Source organism: Carassius carassius, chromosome 22 (genome assembly GCF_963082965.1).
Source record: "Carassius carassius chromosome 22, fCarCar2.1, whole genome shotgun sequence".
Taxonomy (NCBI): domain Eukaryota; kingdom Metazoa; phylum Chordata; class Actinopteri; order Cypriniformes; family Cyprinidae; genus Carassius; species Carassius carassius.
The window spans coordinates 32,012,442-32,030,400 of NC_081776.1; the positions used below are offsets into that span (position 1 = coordinate 32,012,442).

General features: G+C 42.1%; 24 non-coding genes across 24 annotated transcripts; all 24 read left to right on the plus strand.

The window, feature by feature from the left end:
* The first annotated feature begins 726 nt into the window (after positions 1-726).
* Positions 727-799, plus strand: trnav-cac (transfer RNA valine (anticodon CAC)). The gene has a single exon. It is a non-coding gene; the product is annotated as a tRNA-Val (tRNA).
* A 120-nt stretch (positions 800-919) lies between these two features.
* Positions 920-992, plus strand: trnav-cac (transfer RNA valine (anticodon CAC)). Its single transcript has one exon. It is a non-coding gene; the product is annotated as a tRNA-Val (tRNA).
* A 124-nt stretch (positions 993-1,116) lies between these two features.
* On the plus strand, positions 1,117-1,189 carry trnav-cac (transfer RNA valine (anticodon CAC)). Its single transcript has one exon. It is a non-coding gene; the product is annotated as a tRNA-Val (tRNA).
* An 888-nt stretch (positions 1,190-2,077) lies between these two features.
* Positions 2,078-2,150, plus strand: trnav-aac (transfer RNA valine (anticodon AAC)). The gene has a single exon. It is a non-coding gene; the product is annotated as a tRNA-Val (tRNA).
* Positions 2,151-2,868: 718 nt separating this feature from the next.
* trnav-uac (transfer RNA valine (anticodon UAC)) lies at positions 2,869-2,941 on the plus strand. Its single transcript has one exon. It is a non-coding gene; the product is annotated as a tRNA-Val (tRNA).
* A 1,104-nt stretch (positions 2,942-4,045) lies between these two features.
* Positions 4,046-4,118, plus strand: trnav-aac (transfer RNA valine (anticodon AAC)). Its single transcript has one exon. It is a non-coding gene; the product is annotated as a tRNA-Val (tRNA).
* Positions 4,119-4,923: 805 nt separating this feature from the next.
* Positions 4,924-4,996, plus strand: trnav-uac (transfer RNA valine (anticodon UAC)). Its single transcript has one exon. It is a non-coding gene; the product is annotated as a tRNA-Val (tRNA).
* Positions 4,997-5,232: 236 nt separating this feature from the next.
* trnav-aac (transfer RNA valine (anticodon AAC)) lies at positions 5,233-5,305 on the plus strand. The gene has a single exon. It is a non-coding gene; the product is annotated as a tRNA-Val (tRNA).
* A 131-nt stretch (positions 5,306-5,436) lies between these two features.
* trnav-cac (transfer RNA valine (anticodon CAC)) lies at positions 5,437-5,509 on the plus strand. The gene has a single exon. It is a non-coding gene; the product is annotated as a tRNA-Val (tRNA).
* A 614-nt stretch (positions 5,510-6,123) lies between these two features.
* trnav-uac (transfer RNA valine (anticodon UAC)) lies at positions 6,124-6,196 on the plus strand. The gene has a single exon. It is a non-coding gene; the product is annotated as a tRNA-Val (tRNA).
* A 236-nt stretch (positions 6,197-6,432) lies between these two features.
* Positions 6,433-6,505, plus strand: trnav-aac (transfer RNA valine (anticodon AAC)). Its single transcript has one exon. It is a non-coding gene; the product is annotated as a tRNA-Val (tRNA).
* Positions 6,506-7,308: 803 nt separating this feature from the next.
* Positions 7,309-7,381, plus strand: trnav-uac (transfer RNA valine (anticodon UAC)). Its single transcript has one exon. It is a non-coding gene; the product is annotated as a tRNA-Val (tRNA).
* A 236-nt stretch (positions 7,382-7,617) lies between these two features.
* On the plus strand, positions 7,618-7,690 carry trnav-aac (transfer RNA valine (anticodon AAC)). Its single transcript has one exon. It is a non-coding gene; the product is annotated as a tRNA-Val (tRNA).
* A 131-nt stretch (positions 7,691-7,821) lies between these two features.
* Positions 7,822-7,894, plus strand: trnav-cac (transfer RNA valine (anticodon CAC)). Its single transcript has one exon. It is a non-coding gene; the product is annotated as a tRNA-Val (tRNA).
* Positions 7,895-8,508: 614 nt separating this feature from the next.
* On the plus strand, positions 8,509-8,581 carry trnav-uac (transfer RNA valine (anticodon UAC)). The gene has a single exon. It is a non-coding gene; the product is annotated as a tRNA-Val (tRNA).
* A 236-nt stretch (positions 8,582-8,817) lies between these two features.
* trnav-aac (transfer RNA valine (anticodon AAC)) lies at positions 8,818-8,890 on the plus strand. The gene has a single exon. It is a non-coding gene; the product is annotated as a tRNA-Val (tRNA).
* An 803-nt stretch (positions 8,891-9,693) lies between these two features.
* Positions 9,694-9,766, plus strand: trnav-uac (transfer RNA valine (anticodon UAC)). The gene has a single exon. It is a non-coding gene; the product is annotated as a tRNA-Val (tRNA).
* Positions 9,767-10,002: 236 nt separating this feature from the next.
* On the plus strand, positions 10,003-10,075 carry trnav-aac (transfer RNA valine (anticodon AAC)). The gene has a single exon. It is a non-coding gene; the product is annotated as a tRNA-Val (tRNA).
* Positions 10,076-11,188: 1,113 nt separating this feature from the next.
* On the plus strand, positions 11,189-11,261 carry trnav-aac (transfer RNA valine (anticodon AAC)). The gene has a single exon. It is a non-coding gene; the product is annotated as a tRNA-Val (tRNA).
* An 801-nt stretch (positions 11,262-12,062) lies between these two features.
* Positions 12,063-12,135, plus strand: trnav-uac (transfer RNA valine (anticodon UAC)). The gene has a single exon. It is a non-coding gene; the product is annotated as a tRNA-Val (tRNA).
* A 236-nt stretch (positions 12,136-12,371) lies between these two features.
* On the plus strand, positions 12,372-12,444 carry trnav-aac (transfer RNA valine (anticodon AAC)). Its single transcript has one exon. It is a non-coding gene; the product is annotated as a tRNA-Val (tRNA).
* A 4,357-nt stretch (positions 12,445-16,801) lies between these two features.
* Positions 16,802-16,874, plus strand: trnav-uac (transfer RNA valine (anticodon UAC)). Its single transcript has one exon. It is a non-coding gene; the product is annotated as a tRNA-Val (tRNA).
* A 236-nt stretch (positions 16,875-17,110) lies between these two features.
* Positions 17,111-17,183, plus strand: trnav-aac (transfer RNA valine (anticodon AAC)). Its single transcript has one exon. It is a non-coding gene; the product is annotated as a tRNA-Val (tRNA).
* A 130-nt stretch (positions 17,184-17,313) lies between these two features.
* On the plus strand, positions 17,314-17,386 carry trnav-cac (transfer RNA valine (anticodon CAC)). The gene has a single exon. It is a non-coding gene; the product is annotated as a tRNA-Val (tRNA).
* Positions 17,387-17,959: the final 573 nt, after the last annotated feature.

The window sequence follows — 17,959 nt, forward strand, 5'->3', positions numbered from 1 at the left end:
CTTCTGAGGAACATGAAAGAAGATATTTGTCAGAGTGGCCCTCTGTTAGGCAGCAGCTCTACGTCACGAAGGCCTTTCTTTACACAGGTGTGAAGACAATTATTAAGCCACACTAGGCAGCAGTAACTGCCACACCGATAGACTCTGTACTTCAAACCAGGCAGTTTCAATGAACAGATGGATGGTGCACTCAAAGACAAAATATTTCGTATAACGTTAAAAACAATTAAATTAAATAACCTAAAAAAGAGCAAAAAAGTAATGGTCACAGAGCAATCCTTCAGACAACTGGAAAAATGCTTGGTTTGCCACTCTAAAAAAAGCTATTTGCAGACTGAAGAGCACAACGCAATCTGTAATTTTATACGTGCTCCAAGAAGCGTGCGATGAAAAGGTCAGATCCAACCTTGACTGCAGGTTTCCGTAGTTTAGAGGTTATCACATTTGCCTTACACGCGAAAGGTCCCCAGCTCAAAACTGGGCGGAAACAGGAGGGGGCTTTTGTTCTTTCTGTGGTGAAATGGCTGTCTGGTAGGCAGGTGGTCCAAGCTGCAAACGCCTTAATTCCGAGGTAAGTTAAGGGAATTTACTTGGAAACTCGGCGTAGACTGCCAAGCCGAATGAACTCTGTCTTGTTGTGTGTGGGATTTACGCAGATTGCCTATTTGCGTTTGGGCACATCATTGTATAGATTATGGCGAAAGAGAACTACTGTGGAAGTGGGGAGTTTCTGTAGTGTAGTGGTCATCACGTTTGCCTCACACGCGAAAGGTCCTTGGTTCGAAACCGAGCAGAAACAGCTGCTTCCTTTTGATGATATGAACCCTTTTTAGCCGACTGTGGGCTTTAGAAGACATTACCTTTATGCACATTTTACAGAGCCTTCAATTAAAAATGTTGGACTGTTTGAGGGAGGTAGGTTTCCGTAGTGTAGTGGTTATCACGTTCGCCTCACACGCGAAAGGTCCTCGGTTCGAAACCGAGCAGAAACAGCTGCTTCCTTTTGATGAAAAGTATGAACCCTTTTTAGCCGACTGTGGGCTTTAGAAGACATTACCTTTATGCACATTTTACAGAGCCTTCAATTAAAAATGTGTGACTGTTTGAGGGAGGTAGGTTTCCGTAGTGTAGTGGTTATCACGTTCGCCTCACACGCGAAAGGTCCCCAGTTCGAAACTGGGCGGGAACAGTGAATCTCTTTTTCACAATGGTTCAATTGGCATTCTGTTGAGGAGGAACTCAATGCTACCGAAGCTTTGCGGCCAAGAGGCATGAATATAGTCAGCAAAGGTGTAGTTGATGCAGAAATGAAAGAGCAGTCACTGTTTGACCTAAACCTAACCCACACTCGTGCCATTTCAAGCCTGCGTGGCTTTCTTCTGAGGAACACGAAAGAAGATATTTGTCAGAGTGGCCCTCTGTTAGGCAGCAGCTCTACGTCACGAAGGTCTTTCTTTACACAGGTGTGAAGACAATTATTAAGCCACACTAGGCAGCAGTAACTGCCACACCGACAGACTCTGTACTTTAAACCAGGCAGTTTCAATGAACAGATGGATGGTGCACTCAAAGACAAAATATTTCGTATAACCTAAAAAAGAGCAAAAAAGTAATGGTCACAGAGAAATCCTTCAGACAACTGGAAAAATGCTTGGTTTGCCACTCAAAAAAAAGCTATTTGCAGACTGAAGAGCACAACGCAATCTGTAATTTTATACGTGCTCCAAGAAGCGTGCGATGAAAAGGTCAGATCCAACCTTGACTGCAGCTTTCCGTAGTTTAGAGGTTATCACATTCGCCTTACACGCGAAAGGTCCCCAGCTCGAAACTGGGCGGAAACAGGTGGGGGCTTTTGTTCTTTCTGTGGTGAAATGGCTGTCTGGTAGGCAGGTGGTCCAAGCTGCAAACGCCTTAATTCCGAGGTAAGTTAAGGGAAATTATTTGGAAACTCGGCGTAGACTGCCACGCCGAATGAACTTTGTCCTGTTGTGTGTGGGATTTACGCAGATTGCCTATTTGCGCTTGGGCACATCATTGTATAGATTATGGCGAAAGAGGACTACTGTGAAAGTGGGGAGATTCTGTAGTGTAGTGGTCATCACGTTCGCCTAACACGCGAAAGGTCCTTGGTTCGAAACCGAGCAGAAACAGCTGCTTCCTTTTGATGAAAAGTATGAACCCTTTTTAGCCGACTGTGGGCTTTAGAAGACATTACCTTTATGCACATTTTACAGAGCCTTCATTTAAAAATGTTGGACTGTTTGAGGGAGGTAGGTAGGTAGGTAGGTAGGTTTCCGTAGTGTAGTGGTTATCATGTTCTCCTCACACGCGAAAGGTTCCCAGTTCGAAACTGGGCGGAAACAGGTGGGGGCTTTTGTTCTTTCTTTGGTGAAATGGCTGTCTGGTAGGCAGGTGGTCCATGCTGCAAACGCCTTATTTCCGAGGTAAGTTCCGAGGTTTGCCACTCTAAAAAAAGCTATTTGCAGACTGAAGAGCACAACGCAATCTGTAATTTTATTCGTGCTCCAAGAAGCGTGCGATGAAAAGGTCAGATCCAACCTTGACTGCAGGTTTCCGTAGTTTAGAGGTTATCACATTCGCCTTACACGCGAAAGGTCCCCAGCTCGAAACAGGAGGGGGCTTTTGTTCTTTCTGTGGTGAAATGGCTGGTTGGTAGGCAGGTGGTCCAAGCTGCAAACGCCTTAATTCCGAGGTAAGTTAAGGGAAATTATTTGGAAACTCGGCGTAGACTGCCACGCCGAATGAACTCTGTCCTATTGTGTGTGGGATTTACACAGATTGCCTATTTGCGTTTGGGCACATCATTGTATAGATTATGGCGAAAGAGAACTAGTGTGGAAGTGGGGAGTTTCTGTAGTGTAGTGGTCATCACGTTCGCCTTACACGCGAAAGGTCCTTGGTTCGAAACCGAGCAGAAACAGCTGCTTCCTTTTGATGAAAAGTATGAACCCTTTTTAGCCGACTGTGGGCTTTAGAAGACATTACCTTTATGCACATTTTACAGAGCCTTCAATTAAAAATGTTGGACTGTTTGAGGGAGGTAGGTAGGCTTCCGTAGTGTAGTGGTTATCACGTTCGCCTCACAAGCAAAAGGTCCCCAGTTTGAAACTGGGCGGGAACACTGAATCTCTTTTTCACAATGGTTCAATTGGCATTCTTTTGAGGAGGAACTCAACGCTACCGAAGCTTTGCGGCCAAGAGGCATGAATATAGTCAGCAAAGGTGTAGTTGATGCAGAAATGAAAGAGCAGTCACTGTTTGACCTAAACCTAACCCACACTCGTGTCATTTTAAGCCTGCGTGGCTTTCTTCTGAGGAACACGAACGAAGATATTCGTCAGAGTGGCCCTCTGTTAGGCAGCAGCTCTACGTCACGAAGGCCTTTCTTTACACAGGTGTGAAGACAATTATTAAGCCACACTAGGCAGCAGTAACTGCCACACCGACAGACTCTGTACTTTAAACCAGGCAGTTTCAATGAACAGATGGATGGTGCACTCAAAGACAAAATATTTCGTATAATGTTAAAAACAATTAAATTAAATAACCTAAAAAAGAGCAAAAAAGTAATGGTCACAGAGCAATCCTTCAAACAACTGGAAAAATGCTTGGTTTGCCACTCAAAAAAAAGCTATTTGCAGACTGAAGAGCACAACGCAATCTGTAATTTTATTCGTGCTCCAAGAAGCGTGCGATGAAAAGGTCAGATACAACCTTGACTGCAGGTTTCCGTAGTGTAGAGGTTATCACATTCGCCTTACACGCGAAAGGTCCCCTGGGCGGAAACAGGTGGGGGCTTTTTTTCTTTCTGTGGTGAAATGGCTGTCTGGTAGGCAGGTGGTCCAAGCTGCAAACGCCTTAATTCCGAGGTAAGTTAAGGGAAATTATTTGGAAACTCGGCGTAGACTGCCACGCCGAATGAACTCTGTCCTGTTGTGTGTGGGATTTACACAGATTGCCTATTTGCTTTTGGGCACATCATTGTATAGATTATGGCGAAAGAGAACTAGTGTGTAAGTGGGGAGTTTCTGTAGTGTAGTGGTTATCACGTTCGCCTAACACGCGAAAGGTCCTCGGTTCGAAACCGAGCAGAAACAGCCGCTTCCTTTTGATGAAAAGTATGAACCCTTTTTAGCCGACTGTGGGCTTTAGAAGACATTACCTTTATGCACATTTTACAGAGCCTTCAATTAAAAATGTTGGACTGTTTGAGGGAGGTAGGTAGGCTTCCGTAGTGTAGTGGTTATCACGTTCGCCTCACAAGCAAAAGGTCCCCAGTTTGAAACTGGGCGGGAACACTGAATCTCTTTTTCACAATGGTTCAATTGGCATTCTTTTGAGGAGGAACTCAACGCTACCGAAGCTTTGCAGCCAAGAGGCATGAATATAGTCAGCAAAGGTGTAGTTGATGCAGAAATGAAAGAGCAGTCACTGTTTGACCTAAACCTAACCCACACTCGTGCCATTTCAAGCCTGCGTGGCTTTCTTCTGAGGAACACGAACGAAGATATTTGTCAGAGTGGCCCTCTGTTAGGCAGCAGCTCTACGTCACGAAGGCCTTTCTTTACACAGGTGTGAAGACAATTATTAAGCCACACTAGGCAGCAGTAACTGCCACACCGACAGACTCTGTACTTTAAACCAGGCAGTTTCAATGAACAGATGGATGGTGCACTCAAAGACAAAATATTTCGTATAATGTTAAAAACAATTAAATTAAATAACCTAAAAAAGAGCAAAAAAGTAATGGTCACAGAGCAATCCGTCAAACAACTGGAAAAATGCTTGGTTTGCCACTCAAAAAAAAGCTATTTGCAGACTGAAGAGCACAACGCAATCTGTAATTTTATTCGTGCTCCAAGAAGCGTGCGATGAAAAGGTCAGATACAACCTTGACTGCAGGTTTCCGTAGTGTAGAGGTTATCACATTCGCCTTACACGCGAAAGGTCCCCAGCTCAAAACTGGGCGGAAACAGGTGGGGGCTTTTGTTCTTTCTGTGGTGAAATGGCTGTCTGGTAGGCAGGTGGTCCAAGCTGCAAACGCCTTAATTCCGAGGTAAGTTAAGGGAAATTATTTGGAAACTCAGCATAGACTGCCACGCCGAATGAACTCTGTCCTGTTGTGTGTGGGATTTACGCAGATTGCCTATTTGCGTTTGGGCACATCATTGTATAGATTATGGCGAAAGAGAACTAGTGTGGAAGTGGGGAGTTTCTGTAGTGTAGTGGTCATCACGTTCGCCTAACACGTGAAAGGTCCTCGGTTCGAAACCGAGCAGAAACAGCTGCTTCCTTTTGATGAAAAGTATGAACCCTTTTTAGCCGACTGTGGGCTTTAGAAGACATTACCTTTATGCACATTTTACAGAGCCTTCAATTAAAAATGTTGGACTGTTTGGAGAGGTAGGTAGGTAGGTTTCCGTAGTGTAGTGGTTATCACGTTCGCCTCACACGCGAAAGGTCCCCAGTTTGAAACTGGGTGGGAACAGTGAATCTCTTTTTCACAATGGTTCAATTGGCATTCTGTTGAGGAGGAACTCAACGCTACCGAAGCTTTCGGCTTTTTTCATGCCAAGAGGCATGAATATAGTCAGCAAATGTGTAGTTAATGCAGAAATGAAAGAGCAGTCACTGTTTGACCTAAACCTAACCCACACTCGTGCCATTTCAAGCCTGCGTGGCTTTCTTCTGAGGAACACGAAAGAAGTTATTTGTCAGAGTGGCCCTCTGTTAGGCAGTAGCTCTACGTCACGAAGGCCTGTCTTTACACAGGTGTAAAGACAATTATTAAGCCACACTAGGCAGCAGTAACTGCCACACCGACAGACTCTGTACTTTAAACCAGGCAGTTTCAATGAACAGATGGATGGTGCACTCAAAGACAAAATATTTTGTATAACGTTAAAAACAATTAAATTAAATAACTTAATAAAGAGCAAAAAAGTAATGGTCACAGAGCAATCCTTCAGACAACTGGAAAAATGCTTGGTTTGCCACTCAAAAAAAAGCTATTTGCAGACTGAAGAGCACAACGCAATCTGTAATTTTATTCGTGCTCCAAGAAGCGTTCGATGAAAAGGTCAGATCCAACCTTGACCGCAGGTTTCCGTAGTGTAGAGGTTATCACATTCGCCTTACACGCGAAAGGTCCCCAGCTCAAAACTGGGCGGAAACAGGTGGGGGCTTTTGTTCTTTCTGTGGTGAAATGGCTGTCTGGTAGGCAGGTGGTCCAAGCTGCAAACGCCTTAATTCAAAGGTAAGTTAAGGGAAATTATTTGGAAACTCGGCGTAGACTGCCACGCCGAATGAACTCTGTCCTGTTGTGTGTGGGATTTACGCAGATTGCCTATTTGCGTTTGGGCACATCATTGTATAGATTATGCCGAAAAAGAACTAGTGTGGAAGTGGGGAGTTTCTGTAGTGTAGTGGTCATCACGTTCGCCTAACACGCGAAAGATCCTCGGTTCGAAACCGAGCAGAAACAGCTGCTTACTTTTGATGAAAAGTATGAACCCTTTTTAGCCGACTGTGGGCTTTAGAAGACATTACCTTTATGCACATTTTACAGAGCCTTCAATTAAAAATGTTGGACTGTTTGAGGGAGCTAGTTTTACGTAGTGTAGTGGTTATCACGTTCGCCTCACACGCGAAAGGTCCCCAGTTTGAAACTGGGCGGGAACAGCGAATTTCTTTTTCACAATGGTTCAATTGGCATTCTGTTGAGGAGGAACTCAACGCTACCGAAGCTTTGCGGCCAAGAGGCATGAATATAGTCAGCAAAGGTGTAGTTGATGCAGAAATGAAAGAGCAGTCACTGTTTGACCTAAACCTAACCCACACTCGTGCCATTTCAAGCCTGCGTGGCTTTCTTCTGAGGAACACGAAAGAAGATATTTGTCAGAGTGGCCCTCTGTTAGGCAGCAGCTCTACGTCAAGAAGGCCTTTCTTTACACAGGTGTGAAGACAATTATTAAGCCACACTAGGCAGCAGTAACTGCCACACCGACAGACTCTGTACTTTAAACCAGGCAGTTTCAATGAACAGATGGATGGTGCTCTCAACGACAAAATATTTCGTATAAAAAGTTAAAAACAATTAAATTAAATAACCTAAAAACGTGCAAAAAAGTAATGGTCACAGAGCAATCCTTCAGACAACTGGAAAAATGCTTGGTTTGCCACTCAAAAAAAAGCTATTTGCAGACTGAAGAGCACAACACAATCTATAATTTTATTCGTGCTCCAAGAAGCGTGCGATGAAAAGGTCAGATCCAACCTTGACTGCAGGTTTCCGTAGTGTAGAGGTTATCACATTCGCCTTACACGCGAAAGGTCCCCAGCTCAAAACTGGGCGGAAACAGGTGGGGGCTTTTGTTCTTTCTGTGGTGAAATGGCTGTCTGGTAGGCAGGTGGTCCAAGCTGCAAACGCCTTAATTCCGAGGTAAGTTAAGGGAAATTATTTGGAAACTCAGCATAGACTGCCACGCCGAATGAACTCTGTCCTGTTGTGTGTGGGATTTACGCAGATTGCCTATTTGCGTTTGGGCACATCATTGTATAGATTATGGCGAAAGAGAACTAGTGTGGAAGTGGGGAGTTTCTGTAGTGTAGTGGTCATCACGTTCGCCTAACACGTGAAAGGTCCTCGGTTCGAAACCGAGCAGAAACAGCTGCTTCCTTTTGATGAAAAGTATGAACCCTTTTTAGCCGACTGTGGGCTTTAGAAGACATTACCTTTATGCACATTTTACAGAGCCTTCAATTAAAAATGTTGGACTGTTTGGAGAGGTAGGTAGGTAGGTTTCCGTAGTGTAGTGGTTATCACGTTCGCCTCACACGCGAAAGGTCCCCAGTTTGAAACTGGGTGGGAACAGTGAATCTCTTTTTCACAATGGTTCAATTGGCATTCTGTTGAGGAGGAACTCAACGCTACCGAAGCTTTCGGCTTTTTTCATGCCAAGAGGCATGAATATAGTCAGCAAATGTGTAGTTAATGCAGAAATGAAAGAGCAGTCACTGTTTGACCTAAACCTAACCCACACTCGTGCCATTTCAAGCCTGCGTGGCTTTCTTCTGAGGAACACGAAAGAAGTTATTTGTCAGAGTGGCCCTCTGTTAGGCAGTAGCTCTACGTCACGAAGGCCTGTCTTTACACAGGTGTAAAGACAATTATTAAGCCACACTAGGCAGCAGTAACTGCCACACCGACAGACTCTGTACTTTAAACCAGGCAGTTTCAATGAACAGATGGATGGTGCACTCAAAGACAAAATATTTTGTATAACGTTAAAAACAATTAAATTAAATAACTTAATAAAGAGCAAAAAAGTAATGGTCACAGAGCAATCCTTCAGACAACTGGAAAAATGCTTGGTTTGCCACTCAAAAAAAAGCTATTTGCAGACTGAAGAGCACAACGCAATCTGTAATTTTATTCGTGCTCCAAGAAGCGTTCGATGAAAAGGTCAGATCCAACCTTGACCGCAGGTTTCCGTAGTGTAGAGGTTATCACATTCGCCTTACACGCGAAAGGTCCCCAGCTCAAAACTGGGCGGAAACAGGTGGGGGCTTTTGTTCTTTCTGTGGTGAAATGGCTGTCTGGTAGGCAGGTGGTCCAAGCTGCAAACGCCTTAATTCAGAGGTAAGTTAAGGGAAATTATTTGGAAACTCGGCGTAGACTGCCAGGCCGAATGAACTCTGTCCTGTTGTGTGTGGGATTTACGCAGATTGCCTATTTGCGTTTGGGCACATCATTGTATAGATTATGCCGAAAAAGAACTAGTGTGGAAGTGGGGAGTTTCTGTAGTGTAGTGGTCATCACGTTCGCCTAACACGCGAAAGATCCTCGGTTCGAAACCGAGCAGAAACAGCTGCTTACTTTTGATGAAAAGTATGAACCCTTTTTAGCCGACTGTGGGCTTTAGAAGACATTACCTTTATGCACATTTTACAGAGCCTTCAATTAAAAATGTTGGACTGTTTGAGGGAGCTAGTTTTACGTAGTGTAGTGGTTATCACGTTCGCCTCACACGCGAAAGGTCCCCAGTTTGAAACTGGGCGGGAACAGCGAATTTCTTTTTCACAATGGTTCAATTGGCATTCTGTTGAGGAGGAACTCAACGCTACCGAAGCTTTGCGGCCAAGAGGCATGAATATAGTCAGCAAAGGTGTAGTTGATGCAGAAATGAAAGAGCAGTCACTGTTTGACCTAAACCTAACCCACACTCGTGCCATTTCAAGCCTGCGTGGCTTTCTTCTGAGGAACACGAAAGAAGATATTTGTCAGAGTGGCCCTCTGTTAGGCAGCAGCTCTACGTCAAGAAGGCCTTTCTTTACACAGGTGTGAAGACAATTATTAAGCCACACTAGGCAGCAGTAACTGCCACACCGACAGACTCTGTACTTTAAACCAGGCAGTTTCAATGAACAGATGGATGGTGCTCTCAACGACAAAATATTTCGTATAAAAAGTTAAAAACAATTAAATTAAATAACCTAAAAACGTGCAAAAAAGTAATGGTCACAGAGCAATCCTTCAGACAACTGGAAAAATGCTTGGTTTGCCACTCAAAAAAAAGCTATTTGCAGACTGAAGAGCACAACGCAATCTATAATTTTATTCGTGCTCCAAGAAGCGTGCGATGAAAAGGTCAGATCCAACCTTGACTGCAGGTTTCCGTAGTGTAGAGGTTATCACATTCGCCTTACACGCGAAAGGTCCCCAGCTCAAAACTGGGCGGAAACAGGTGGGGGCTTTTGTTCTTTCTGTGGTGAAATGGCTGTCTGGTAGGCAGGTGGTCCAAGCTGCAAACGCCTTAATTCCGAGGTAAGTTAAGGGAAATTATTTGGAAACTCTGCATAGACTGCCACGCCGAATGAACTCTGTCCTGTTGTGTGTGGGATTTACGCAGATTGCCTATTTGCGTTTGGGCACATCATTGTATAGATTATGGCGAAAGAGAACTACTGTGGAAGTGGGGAGTTTCTGTAGTGTAGTGGTCATCACGTTTGCCTAACACGCAAAAGGTCCTTGGTTCGAAACCGAGCAGAAACAGCTGCTTCCTTTTGATGAAAAGTATGAACCCTTTTTAGCCGACTGTGGGCTTTAGAAGACATTACCTTTATGCACATTTTACAGAGCATTCAATTAAAAATGTTGGACTGTTTGGAGAGGTAGGTAGGTTTCCGTAGTGTAGTGGTTATCACGTTCGCCTCACAAGCAAAAGGTCCCCAGTTTGAAACTGGGTGGGAACAGTGAATCTCTTTTTCACAATGGTTCAATTGGCATTCTGTTGAGGAGGAACTCAATGCTACCGAAGCTTTGCGGCCAAGAGGCATGAATATAGTCAGCAAAGGTGTAGTTGATGCAGAAATGAAAGAGCAGTCACTGTTTGACCTAAACCTAACCCACACTCGTGCCATTTCAAGCCTGCGTGGCTTTCTTCTGAGGAACACGAACGAAGATATTTGTCAGAGTGGCCCTCTGTTAGGCAGCAGCTCTACGTCACGAAGGCCTTTCTTTACACAGGTGTGAAGACAATTATTAAGCCACACTAGGCAGCAGTAACTGCCACACCGACAGACTCTGTACTTTAAACCAGGCAGTTTCAATGAACAGATGGATGGTGCACTCAAAGACAAAATATTTCGTATAACGTTAAAAACAATTAAATTAAATAACCTAAAAAAGAGCAAAAAAGTAATGGTCACAGAGCAATCCTTCAGACAACTGGAAAAATGCTTGGTTTGCCACTCTAAAAAAAGCTATTTGCAGACTGAAGAGCACAACGCAATCTGTAATTTTATTCGTGCTCCAAGAAGCGTGCGATGAAAAGGTCAGATCCAACCTTGACTGCAGGTTTCCGTAGTTTAGAGGTTATCACATTCGCCTTACACGCGAAAGGTCCCCAGCTCTAAACTGGGCGGAAACAGGTGGGGGCTTTTGTTCTTTCTGTGGTGAAATGGCTGTCTGGTAGGCAGGTGGTCCAAGCTGCAAACGCCTTAATTCCGAGGTAAGTTAAGGGAAATTACTTGGAAACTTGGCGTAGACTGCCAAGCCGAATGAACTCTGTCCTGTTGTGTGTGGGATTTACGCAGATTGCCTATTTGCGTTTGGGCACATCATTGTATAGATTATGGCGAAAGAGAACTACTGTGGAAGTGGGGAGTTTCTGTAGTGTAGTGGTCATCACGTTCGCCTAACACGCGAAAGGTCCTTGTTTCGAAACCGAGCAGAAACAGCTGCTTCCTTTTGATGAAAAGTATGAACCCTTTTTAGCCGACTGTGGGCTTTAGAAGACATTACCTTTATGCACATTTTACAGAGCCTTCAATTAAAAATGTTGGACTGTTTGAGGGAGCTAGTTTTACGTAGTGTAGTGGTTATCACGTTCGCCTCACACGCGAAAGGTCCCCAGTTTGAAACTGGGCGGGAACAGTGAATTTCTTTTTCACAATGGTTCAATTGGCATTCTGTTGAGGAGGAACTCAACGCTACCGAAGCTTTGCGGCCAAGAGGCATGAATATAGTCAGCAAAGGTGTAGTTGATGCAGAAATGAAAGAGCAGTCACTGTTTGACCTAAACCTAACCCACACTCGTGCCATTTCAAGCCTGCGTGGCTTTCTTCTGAGGAACACGAAAGAAGATATTTGTCAGAGTGGCCCTCTGTTAGGCAGCAACTCTACGTCACGAAGGCCTTTCTTTACACAGGTGTGAAGACAATTATTAAGCCACACTAGGCAGCAGTAACTGCCACACCGACAGACTCTGTACTTTAAACCAGGCAGTTTCAATGAACAGCTGGATGGTGCACTCAAAGACAAAATATTTCGTATAATGTTAAAAACAATTAAATTAAATAACCTAAAAAAGAGCAAAAAAGTAATGGTCACAGAGCAATCCTTCAAACAACTGGAAAAATGCTTGGTTTGCCACTCAAAAAAAAGCTATTTGCAGACTGAAGAGCACAACGCAATCTGTAATTTTATTCGTGCTCCAAGAAGCGTGCGATGAAAAGGTCAGATACAACCTTGACTGCAGGTTTCCGTAGTGTAGAGGTTATCACATTCGCCTTACACGCGAAAGGTCCCCAGCTCGAAACTGGGCGGAAACAGGTGGGGCCTTTTTTTCTTTCTGTGGTGAAATGGCTGTCTGGTAGGCAGGTGGTCCGAGCTGCAAACGCCTTAATTCCGAGGTAAGTTAAGGGAAATTATTTGGAAACTCGGCGTAGACTGCCACGCCGAATGAACTCTGTCCTGTTGTGTGTGGGATTTACACAGATTGCCTATTTGCTTTTGGGCACATCATTGTATAGATTATGGCGAAAGAGAACTAGTGTGGAAGTGGGGAGTTTCTGTAGTGTAGTGGTCATCACGTTCGCCTAACACGCGAAAGGTCCTCGGTTCGAAACCGAGCAGAAACAGCCGCTTCCTTTTGATGAAAAGTATGAACCCTTTTTAGCCGACTGTGGGCTTTAGAAGACATTACCTTTATGCACATTTTACAGAGCCTTCAATTAAAAATGTTGGACTGTTTGAGGGAGGTAGGTAGGCTTCCGTAGTGTAGTGGTTATCACGTTCGCCTCACAAGCAAAAGGTCCCCAGTTTGAAACTGGGCGGGAACGCTGAATCTCTTTTTCACAATGGTTCAATTGGCATTCTTTTGAGGAGGAACTCAACGCTACCGAAGCTTTGCGGCCAAGAGGCATGAATATAGTCAGCAAAGGTGTAGTTGATGCAGAAATGAAAGAGCAGTCACTGTTTGACCTAAACCTAACCCACACTCGTGCCATTTTAAGCCTGCGTGGCTTTCTTCTGAGGAACACGAACGAAGATATTTGTCAGAGTGGCCCTCTGTTAGGCAGCAGCTCTACGTCACTAAGGCCTTTCTTTACACAGGTGTGAAGACAATTATTAAGCCACACTAGGCAGCAGTAACTGCCACACCGACAGACTCTGTACTTTAACCCTCTGGAGTCTAAGGGTATTTTTGGGGCCTGGAGAAGTTTTGTCATGCCTTGACATTTGTGCTTTTTTCAGTTTCTTATAAATATCTAAATGGGTAAAGACTAATCTCACTGTAATCAGCACAAACTGGGCTGTAATAATATGTGAAATGCATGTATGTACATGATTGTGTTCAGAGGTGGAAAGTAACGAATTACATTTACTCGCGTTACTGTAATTGAGTAGCTTTTTTGTGTACTAATACTTTTTAAAGTAATTTTTTTAATCTGTAATTTTACTCTTACTTAAGTATATTTTGTTTAAAGTATTGTACTTCGCTACATTTTAAAACACATTAATTACTGAGTAAAAAAAAAAAAAAAAAAAAAAAAATCGCTCCCTGGAAACTACGGCAGTAAATGGGCAGGAGGGCAAACTGGCGCTAAAACCACAAGAAAGATGCAGACGGACAAAACAGGCGTTAGTGGTGCAGACACCGCTGAAAACGAAACCCCGTCATATTCTGCAGTTTAACTCGAAGGAAATGAAGTGAACCCCTGGCCATATGTATGCTCTATTATGCAGTGTAAGCTGTACTTGCCTAGGAAGACCAAACTAGCAGCTTATAAAATCTCGACGAGACATCCACTCTTCGCAAGAATGTAGAGCTAAGCTAAATAATTGCATCGTTGCATTGGTGGTTAAAATGAAGCTTTGACATGTTAGCAAGAGGTTTTACACAAATTAGCCAAAAAGACAGTGGTGAGGAGTGTGCTATATATATCGTCTGTGATAATATCATAATTTTTGTTTTAATGATGTGCGCGCGCATTTATAGTGCGTTCTTTCACTGTGTGATTCAGTCTCCTAAAATGCATTTAGAATGATCACAAAATTGAAGATATAGGGGCAGAAAATTCACATATTTATATAATTTCATATATTAAATCAAATTCACACAAAGAAGGCCGTCTTTTCCTCCAAAAATCATCATAAATATATACATACATAAATACATATATAACAGTTCAGTAAACAAGTTAATTAAGAGACTTACGTTTTAGACACCATATTGCCTTTTTTAGCTCTATTTCTACAACAGAAAATAATTCCAAACACAGCCACCAAAGCACAGTTTTGCATCTCTGAGCAACATGACAGTGTTTCGTTCCTGAATGAATCAACCGTTTAAATGATTCGGTTCAATCGCAATGACTCACTTATTAACAGTGACTTGCTGACACATACTGGCCATTTTAATTTCACATTTAAAGTATCTTGATTTTTTTAAATAATTAATTTCTTATCATTTCAAATGAGTATTCAACATTTTATGTCTTGTATATCAAAACATTATTCATGCATTTGTAACTGCAGGTTAAATGCATTCTTGTCCTGCACTAAACAGTGTAATACATCTAAATGCCACTTCCAATGAATCTACTGCATTTCCTCTGCATTAAAAGATGAGTTTGTTGATACTGATTTGCCTGGTAACAGCCCAATTGTTTTATTATTCTAAATAACTGATTCCTTTAATTAAAAACAACTAGTTTGAGATTAATAGACCTATCCCAGGGGTGTCAAACTCAGTTCCTGGAGGGTCGTAGCCCTGCAGAGTTTAGTTCTACCCCTGCTCCAGCACACATATCATGTAGTTTTCAAATAAACCTAAATGATTAGATTAGCTGGATCAGGTGTGTTTAATTAGGGTTAAATCTAAACTGTGCAGGACTGTGGCCCTCCAGGAACTGAGTTTGACACCCTTGGCCTGTCCCATTTTTGACTCCCTCCCACTGTTAAAATGTAACTAAGTAATTTTTACTCTGAGTAAATTTTAAATGAGTTACTTTTTACTTTTACTTGAGTTGAATTTTAGACTGGTACTTTTACTTGTACTTAAGTAAAATTTCATTAATGTAATGGTACTTTTACTTGAGTAGAATATTTTTGTACTCTTTCCACCTCTGATTGTGTTTTTGAGAAAAAAAATATTATGCGTGGTTAGTGAAAAACTAAAAATGTTAAAACGCTTGAATAAGGCAAAAAAACACATAAAGAACAATGGTTCCCGGGATTTTTGAGAACTGGAGCTTGTAGCCTAGAATTTTTCTTTCTAAATGATGTGAAAATCATCTTGTTTACTCACTCAGAGAAAACAATATATTGATTTAAATTTTCTAAGACACTTTTTGTTGGTAAAAGTCATATGCGAGTAGGCGTCAACTACCATGAATATCATTGTGATTTACACCTGAGAAGACAAAGGGCTGCATAATGAGCTGCATAATGAGCCATTCAGTCATCTGTGCCACTGAGAGTGAGGAGTTACAAGAGAGAATGTGAGAACAAAATAAATCTATATAATTTTATGTTTGTAGTTTATTAAGAATATATTTAATTATCCCACAACATAATTTAATATCCACTTGGGGGAGCAGTTAAACAGTTTATTAGAAACAATCAAAGCTGACTTTCAAACAAATTGTTTGGCATGCTTACTCCAGTCACACAATCCTTCAGAAATCCTTTTAACAATCTTATTTTCTACAAAAAAAAAAAAAAAACGTTTGTTGTTATTATTATCATCATTATTATTAATGTTGAAAAGAGCTGAGAATATTTTTCTGGGTTTTTAGGGGGAATAAATGGAAAGAAAAGCATTGTTTTTACATTTGTTACAGTTATGTATTTGTTAAATTTATATTATTTACATCAAGCTTTCGAAGGGTATAGTGTTGTATATTGTTATTGAAACTTCATAATGTTTCACTTGATTATACATTTAGTCAGGAATTATAGTTTGGAAAAAGTCTAACTAGTAAAACGTTTACACGTTATGTGAAAACTAGTACAAGTATATAAATAAATAAAAAGAGACTTACTCATGTTTATGATCTCTGCTGAATAAAGTGCTTCATTCTTTTTTCTGAGGAAATCCATTTCTCAAATCCTCAACCATATCACATCTTTTTGGGGTGAATTATGTGTTATTCCTCTCATCGCGAAGCAAACAGTAAAATAAAAAAAACTTGAACAGTCTCGCTGCTTTTTGTTCTGTTATGGGCGTATTCAAGCCGCGCGCTTCAGTTTGAATCTGAATAGAGCGTTCGGCGCGGGGCGTGGTCACATTAGATATAATGAAGGGAGACATGAAAAACAGACATCGCGTTGTTTTCATATGGATTACTTTATCACAGAATATCTGTTTTCGGCGGCACTTGTTTAGTTTAAAAGACATGTCAAGCTTTCTATAGATATCTCTCTCATGTATTTTCGTTGAGTATTCACAGAGTTAAAGTTCATTTAAATGACGTGTTTGTAAAAGAAGATCAGCGCAGACAAAGGCTGCAGACAGCGCACCTTGTTTGTTATCTTTATTTTATAAGTGCACAAAGTTTTGTTGTATTTATGTCTGTATCCAAAAAAAAGTAGACCCTTTACAGATTCGATTGATGTATTGCTCTTATCTGTACGATTAAAACTGAAAGTGTAATTTTAGTTCTTTTCGGGGTTATCAGGAGAAAATGACTCAAAACGTGTATTCGCGTTAATCGACTTGATAGGGTTAAACCAGGCAGTTTCAATGAACAGATGGATGGTGCACTCAAAGACAAAATATTTCGTATAACGTTAAAAACAACTAAATTAAATAACCTAAAAAAGAGCAAAAAAGTAATGGTCACAGAGCAATCCTTCAGACAACTGGAAAAATGCTTGGTTTGCCACTCAAAAAAAAACTATTTGCAGACTGAAGAGCACAACGCAATCTGTAATTTTATTCGTGCTCCAAGAAGCGTGCGATGAAAAGGTCAGATCCAACCTTTACTGCAGGTTTCCGTAGTGTAGAGGTTATCACATTCGTCTTACACGCGAAAGGTCCCCAGCTCGAAACTGGGCGGAAACAGGTGGGGGCTTTTGTTCTTTCTGTGGTGAAATGGCTGTCTGGTAGGCAGGTGGTCCAAGCTGCAAACGCCTTAATTCCGAGGTAAGTTAGGGGAAATTATTTGGAAACTCGGCGTAGACTGCCACGCCGAATGAACTCTGTCCTGTTGTGTGTGGGATTTACACAGATTGCCTATTTGCTTTTGGGCACATCATTGTATAGATTATGGCGAAAGAGAACTAGTGTGGAAGTGGGGAGTTTCTGTAGTGTAGTTGTCATCATGTTCGCCTAACATGCGAAAGGTCCTTGGTTCGAAACCGAGCAGAAACAGCTGCTTCCTTTTGATGAAAAGTATGAACCCTTTTTAGCCGACTGTGGGCTTTAGAAGACATTACCATTATGCACATTTTACAGAGACTTCAATTAAAAATGTTGGACTGTTTTAGAGGTAGGTAGGTAGGTTTCCGTAGTGTAGTGGTTATCACGTTGGCCTCACACGCGAAAGGTCCCCAGTTCGAAACTGGGCGGGAACAGTGAATCTCTTTTTCACAATGGTTCAATTGGCATTCTGTTGAGGAGGAACTCAATGCTACCGAAGCTTTGCGGCCAAGAGGCATGAATATAGTCAGCAAAGGTGTAGTTGATGCAGAAATGAAAGAGCAGTCACTGTTTGACCTAAACCTAACCCACGCTCGTGCCATTTCAAGCCTGCGTGGCTTTCTTCTGAGGAACACGAACGAAGATATTTGTCAGAGTGGCCCTCTGTTAGGCAGCAGCTCTACGTCAATGTCAATGTCAATGTCACCTTTATTTATATAGTGCTTTAAACAAAATACATTGCGTCAAAGCAACTGAACAACATTCATTAGGAAAACAGTGTCAATAATGCAAAGATGATAGTTAAAGGCAGTTCATCATTGGATTCAGTTATGTCATCTCTGTTCAGTTAAATAGTGTCTGTCCATTTATTTGCAATCAAGTCAACGATATCGCTGTAGATGAAGTGTCCCCAACTAAGCAAGCCAGAGGCGACAGCGGCAAGGAACCGAAACTCCATCGGTGACAGAATGGAGAAAAAAACCTTGGGAGAAACCAGGCTCAGTTGG